The following is a 7,656-nucleotide window of genomic DNA, read 5'->3' as shown; positions in this document are numbered from 1 at the left end:
AGGGATAGGTGCGGCACTAAAGGATAGGGCAGATTAGGGCTTCTAGAAACCCTCTAATGCAAGGAAAACTCACGGCAAGGATGGATAAGGTTTCTAGAACAAGGATAAGGTATCCTAAATGGATATAGTGCCCTAAATGGATAAAGTGCCCTAAATGGATAAGGACTCCTCATTGCACTTGGAAACTTTGCCTATTAGGATTAGGAAACCTTGTCTTCGTCATTCCTTCTTCATCTTGGACTCATTTTCCTTCTTGGACTTGGAAAACTTCTTTGTTGCTTCACTTGAGACCATTTGGATTTTGACTTTCCTTCATCAAGTAGGAAACCTTATTTGAGTAGGAATCTTCATTCTTCTAGGAATCCATCTTCAACTAGGAATCCCTCGTTGACTAGGATTTCATCTTTTAATTAGGCGCTTTCCTACTTCAACTAGGAAACCTTGTTCAAGTAGGAAACATCATCTTCAAATCTTCAATTTCGTCCATCATCTTGGCTCCAAGCATATGATGTCCATTCCAAGCTCTAATTTGCTCCAAAAGGCTCCAAAATGCATCCTTTTGCATATTTTGCCCTTAAAACCTGAAAACACATAGAACTAGCTTAAAAGACTACTTTACTAAGGAAAAACACTATAAATGCACAAAAACAAGCTAAACTAAGGTGCGTAAATATGCTCCTATCAAATTCCCCCACACTTAGCTTTTGCTAGTCCTCGAGCAAAACAAAATGAAGCAAAGTAAATAAACAAAGTAAAACGAGTAAAACACAACCTACACCTTCCAACAATCGCCTCAGGGATTTCCAATGCACATGACATGTTAAAAATCATCATTCCCACAGATTTTAGCCATCTTTACGCTTAAACATTTACTTAATCATGGTCACTACTCAGTAGTTCATAAATAACCAATTAAAACATGATTTTGAATGTAGTAACATGCCTTAGAGAATTTCCTCAATTCCTTACTAGATATGCACTCAATTTTCACACAGATTTTCTGACTACACACCCTATACTAGTTATATGTGAGAAGATAGATGTAAATATGAAAACGAATGCTCACATATATGTATGACAAAGAAAGCACTTTTCGGAGTTAAAAAGCATGTTTATCAATATGATCTCATGAATGGAATGCTACTACTTAGATGCGAGAACCAGTGACACCATATGCTCGTACCAATTTTAAACTCCACAAATTGAAACACATAACACTCAAGATTAAAGTCAAGGGTTGTAACGGGGCTAGGGGTATTGGCTAACAAAGAAAGGTAAAGGATAAAACAAACGTTCTTTAAACAATAGTAAGCAAAGCAATGAACTTGATACGTAGAATTCACTTTAGAGTGCAGAAAATAACTTTAAACACAAAGGGGAATACACATGCATACTTAGGGTCAAATGCAACGTTTTGGACCCTTTCTTCAATAACCAACAACTTAGAGCTCCTTTTATGCTCTTCCAACTCCTTTTCATACTTTTCACAACTTTTTCTTTTTTTTTCTTTCTATTTTGCACGAATTTTTCTCTTTTTTTTTTCTTTTCTCCTAACCCGTGCCTCAATATGAGTTTTGGCACATACCCATATCAAGAATCCTTCCCCCACACTTAGCTTTCTGCAATACCATGATCCAAAGGAATTCATCATGAGTCATTCTTAACTACGTTCTAAGAACAAGGGTATGGATAATCCTAATCTAGGCTAGGTGAGGATAATGTGGGTTAACAAACAACATAGGCTAAACGAGGCTCAACGGGGTTAAACCTACAAAAACACATGCATGGAATGATGGCTTTTTGGCTATGGTGGTAACTACTAACTTCATCTTGAATATGTGTTATGCAATTCAATAACATGTTTTGAATGAAATTGGCATGAGTTCTAGTATTTGGAACTAAATGATGAAACGCCTTCTAAGTAGTAACCAAGCAAAGAATAATGAGATCATGCAACGACTTTAGAAACCAAGAATGCACAGATTTTAACTCTCCAAATAAACGTTTAGGCTCAAGTCTCACAAGGTTGTAGCATTTGTTTGAGTTCCTTCCTTCAAGCATGTTACAAAAACTAATTTTTTTTTTTTTTTTTTGATTACATGTGAAGTCATAAGTTATAACCACAACCAAGCATAAACAAAGAGTAAATCAAACTTTCATCCATGTTAATCATTCTCTTTAACAGTCATGCAATTACAAACTGAATCCTCATCATTGTGTTGGAAGGTACCCTAAGACACAAACAAACACACAAAAACAACTTAAAAACAACTTTTTTTTTGGGTTTTCAAAACAATTTTTTTCAATTTTTTCTAGGATTTTCGGATTTTTAGAACAACAAATACTAAAACACACCAAAACAGCCTAAAAACACCTAAAAACAGCAAGAAACAACATTTGAAATTATGGGTGATAAAACCCTACGAATTTGCATCAAAACACTTTGGTTACCCCCCCCCCCCCCACACTTAAATCAAACATTGTCCTCAATGTTTCAAGCATAGACTCACACAAATAACAAACAAACAAACAAAACAACATCTAACAACCTGACATGGCAGAAACAAAATCAACAACAAAGAGAAGAGTTTAGGAATGCAAATCTGGAATTGGAGTGCTTTCTCGGTCTTCCTTTGTTGAATGCATGGGTTGCCTCCCAAGTAGCACTTGCTTTAACGTCGTATAGCCGGACGAAGACCTCATTCACTCCTTACTAGGGCCCACGGCTTCCAAGGGTATGTCATCCACGGCATGTTCCACAAAGGTGTCATAATAGGGCTTCAAACGATGCCCGTTCACCTTGAATTCGTGTCCCGTTTTCAAGCTTTGGATTTGGACTGCACTATGAACAAAAACATTAGTAATAACAAATGGTCCAATCCACTTAGAACGTAACTTACCGGGAAACAAACATAAACGGGAATTGAACAATAGCACTTTCTGCCCAATTGAGAATGATTTCCCACGGATCATGTTGTCATGGAAAGCTTTGGTCTTTTGCTTGTAAATGCTTGCATTATCGTACGCCTCGTGCCTTATCTCATCAAGCTCATTTAATTGCAATCTCCTTTGACTTCCCGCTCCATCGAGGTTTGATGCGTGATTTATACGCACACAAATTAAACCCTCTTTTTGTCAAATTGTAGTATAAGTATAAGTAGGGATCGTTCTTAACCGGGGATTAGGAGGGATTGCAAATCACTTGGAAACTGACTCAAAAACGTAAAATAAAGTTAAAAACGTTCACAAAGACTCAAAGGACTCAAAACAAGTTCAAAAGACTCAAAACTGCCTAAAAACACTAACTAGGCATTTTCTGACCTTAAACCCAATGTTGGACGAATTTAAGATTATGGTTTGATTCAAACGTAAAAACACAATATAAAACACTATACTAGACTCAAAGAATGCAAAACTAAACTTTAAAACACTAAAACAAACCAAAAGACTCAAACATCACCCAAAACACTCAAAACAGCCTTAAAATCACTTTCTGGGCAATTTTGAGCACTTTGGTGAATTTGGACGAATTTTGGGAAATAAATTGAATCAAAACACTTTAAAACATAAACTAAACAAAGTCTAAACACTAAAGAACAAGAAAGTAAAGGGGGGTTTTAAATTGACGAGAATTGAAATAACGAAACAAGTTAATAAACTAGACAGAATGTAAAGATGAATTTGATGGAATTGAATGGATGGGAACCTAGCTAAGGGGTTCATCTCCATACATGTTATACTTGCATAATAAAATGATTTCCAATTGCATTTCAATAAACTATGATACTCAACACCCCAAGTTAACCGTGATGCACTAATTAACCTTCAAATCTTCCTAACGTTATTGAATTGGATGATGCATGCGACAATTCAAAACATTCCCCACAAGTCCTCAACATGAATGCATAGAAGAGGTACAAGCAAGAATCATTACGCTCTATGAAAATTATAAGTGTTGACGAGGCATTCGTTACTATGATTGCATGAAACTTATGCCAAGAATTTGTTTAACGCGATTGTTTATAAGCAACCTCCACTACTTGTGAATATAAGTTCGTAACTATTAGGTGAAACTCACTTATATTCTAGCGTCATATTCATGCATGAAAATTAAGCGTGCACTCTCAATAAACATACATAAATAAGTTATCAATCAAACAGTTAAACAAATTGAATCCACAACTTATGAAACGCAATTAGAAGTAATCAAATCAAAATGCAAGCATAAACATATATTTCGAATCCCCCCTAGCCAAGGGGGGTTTAGTTGAATTTAAACATTGGAATCAAAGAAACACCTAAACATTCCAACAACTCAAACTTGAATTGTATGAACGTTTAGGCCCTCTTCTCTTCCATTCCTCATTCGTACAAAACAAAGAGTATTGAAATTAAACATTGAAATCAAAGAAACACCTAAACATTCCAACAACTCAAACTTGAATTGTATGAACGTTTAGGCCCTCTTATCTTCCTCTTCGTTGTAGCACAAGGTCTAAGGATAGTTTGATGGTGTGAATGGTTTGGGGAGTGGTTGGAGTGGCTGCAATGGAGGAGAAAAGTGTTTTGGTGGCTGCTGCAAGGGTGTGGAGAGGTTTTGACGAATTTCTGGAATATGGAAGAGTGAATGAGAATGAATGAATGTTGTGTGAAGTGTGTATGGTATTTATAGGGAGAAAGAGAGGGAACATGACAGCTAGGAACTTGGTGGAAATCTGAAATGGTGATGGGAGATGCATGTGGCTGATTTATGCATGTGATTAAAGGGTGGGAATGCATGTGCTTTGACAGAAATGAAAGGGAATGCATGTGCAATGAGTGTGGAGTGAATGATTGAATGCATGTGGCTGATTTATGAAGAGTGAATGCATGTGGCTGATAGGTATGAATGATTATGGTTGCATGTGGGTGGAAATGCATGTGGGAATGCATGTGCAAAGCTGGAAATGCATGTGGAATTAAAACTAGAGTGAATGATGATGAATGCATGTGGATTAAAGAGAGAGAATGTGGTGTAATGATGAAGTGGAATAAGTGCATGTGGATGTGGCTGATTTGATTTATGGAAGATGCATGTGGATTAAAGATGAGTGAATGATTATGGGTGCATGTGGATGAATGTGCATGTGCAAGGTTGTTGTTGTGATAAGTGATAAGTGTATGATATGATAAGTGAATGATATGATAAGTGAATGATATGATAAGTGGATGATATGATAAGTGGTGAATGATATGTAATGATATGTGGGAGTGTGGCTGAAATGAAGAAGTGGAATGTTGGAATGTTATGCACGGCTAAGGATATAGGAAAGGTTTAAATGTCCTAAAACTAAAGGGAACAAGGTTCCAACACTTTGGTCTTCAATTAGGTCTTCAATTTCGTCCAACACTTTGGCTCCAAGCATAGGCTATCCATCCTTAGCCCAAAAGTGCTCCAAAAGTCTCCAAAATGCATCTTTTTGCTCCTTTAGCCCTTTGGACCTACAAACACACGAAAATAGCTTTAAAGTACTAAAATAACTAAAGAAACATAACGTAAATGCACGAGAACAAGCCATTTAAGTCTCATGAATATGCTCCTATCAAGGTTCATGTTAAACTTCTTGATGGCCCAAAGTGCTTTGTTCTCCAATTCAACGGGAAGATGGCACGCCTTGCCATAGACAAGTCGAAAGGGGGACATCCCAATGGGGGTTTTGTACGCCGTACGATACGCCCAAAGTGCATCATCTAACCGTAAGCTCCAATCCTTCCTTGTTGGCCCAACGGTCTTCTCAAGTATTTGCTTGATCTCTCGGTTGGAAACCTCGGCTTGGCCATTCGTTTGAGGATGGTAAGGTGTAGAAACTTTATGGGTGACATGGTATTTCCTCAATAACACTTCAATGGTCCGATTACAAAAGTGTGACCCTCCATCACTAATGATCACTCGTGGCATTCCAAACCTTGCAAAAATGTTAGTTCTAATAAAATCTGCAACCACTTTAGAATCATTAGTCCGGGTGGCCTTGGCTTCCACCCATTTTGACACATAATCAACCGCAAGCAAAATATACATGAAACCATATGATGAAGGGAAGGGACCCATAAAATCAATACCCCAAACATCAAAAATTTCAACATTTAGGATAGAAACCTGCGGCATTTGGTCATTTGCACTAATACCACCCATTCTTTGGCATTTATCACATGTTAAGCAAAACGTTCTAGCATCCTTAAAAATACTAGGCCAATAAAATCCACATTGTAACACTTTGAGGGCCGTGCGTTGTGTGCCAAAGTGCCCTCCACATGCATATGTGTGACAAAAACTCAAAATTGAATGACATTCAGAATCGTGCACACAACGACGTATAATCTGATCGGGGCAAAATTTCCATAAGTACGGATCATCCCACACATAAAACCGTGCATCATGCCTAAGTTTATCACGTTGGTGCCTAGTGAACTCACTTGGAATACGTTTTGACACCAAAAAATTAACAATATCGGCATACCAAGGTGCACTAACCTTAATGGACAGCAATTGTTCATCGGGGAATGTCTCGGCAATGGGTAGGGCCTCTTCATTGTGCACCATTTGGCTTAGGTGGTCAGCCAACATGTTTTCACTTCCCTTCTTGTCCCGAATCTCTATGTCGAACTCTTGAAGTAGCAACATCCATCGAATTAGCCGTGGCTTGGCCTCCTTTTTAGTGAGCAAGTACTTTAGAGCTGCATGATCAGTGAAAACAATTACTTTAGTACCAATTAGATATGATCGAAATTTATCTAAAGCAAAGACAACGGCAAGAAGTTCTTTTTCCGTAGTGGAGTAGTTCAATTGTGCATCGTTCAATGTCCGTGAGGCGTAGTAGATGACATGCGGCCTCTTGTAATGTTGTTATGCAAAATTCGTGGGATTCTATCACCTATCACTTCTAATGTTGTTTCTCACTTGTATTGTAGGTTTAAACCCCTTTGAGCCTTATTTAGCCTATTTTCTTGTTAACCACATCATCCTTACCTAGCCTAGAATAGGACTTCCCATACCTTTGTTCTTAAAGTATAGTGGACCATAATGTAGAAGGAATTCCTTTTGAGTGACATTTGTGCAGAAAACGAGTGTGGGGGAAGGGATTTTGTGAGTGTGTGTGTGCCAAAGTCTTAAAAGGGGCACGAGAAAAGAAAGAAAAAAAAAACGAAAAGAAAAAAAAATTGTGAAAAAGAAGAAAAAAGAAGAAGAAAAGAAAGAAAAAGAGTGAAAATAAGTGAGAATGAACTCACAAGTGTTGATTGTTGAAGAAAGGGTCCAAAAAGTTTGAATATGGCCCTAAGTTTTGTGTGACTTCCCCTTGGGTATTCAAAGTTGACTTCTGCATTCTAAAGGGAATTCTAAGTGCCTAATTCATTACTTTGCTCACTATTGCTTTAAGAATGTTTGTTTCCTCTACCTTTCCTTGTTAACCAATACCTTAGCCCCGTTACAACCCTTAGACTTCTATCTTGATTGTTATGTATTTCAATATGTGGAGTTTAGAATTGGTTTGAGCATATGGTATCCCTGGTTCTCGTGTCTAGGTAGTAGCATTCCATTCATGAGATCATATACATACATGTTAATAATTCCAGAAAATGCTTTTCTTGTTCTAACATATGTGAGTGTCGTCTACATGT

At 37.4% G+C, this 7,656-nt stretch overlaps 1 pseudogene; it reads right to left on the bottom strand.

Annotated features, from left to right (window-relative positions):
- Positions 1-1,611: 1,611 nt before the first annotated feature.
- LOC148692374 (uncharacterized) overlaps positions 1,612-7,656 on the bottom strand; it is a 43,101-nt pseudogene continuing 37,056 nt past the window's right edge.

The sequence above is a fragment of the Pyrus communis genome, chromosome 12 (assembly GCF_041283825.1).
Source record: "Pyrus communis isolate YQ-2024b chromosome 12, ASM4128382v1, whole genome shotgun sequence".
Taxonomy (NCBI): domain Eukaryota; kingdom Viridiplantae; phylum Streptophyta; class Magnoliopsida; order Rosales; family Rosaceae; genus Pyrus; species Pyrus communis.
Note: the sequence above shows the minus strand (reverse complement) of the source record. Positions and strands in the feature narration are given on the sequence as shown.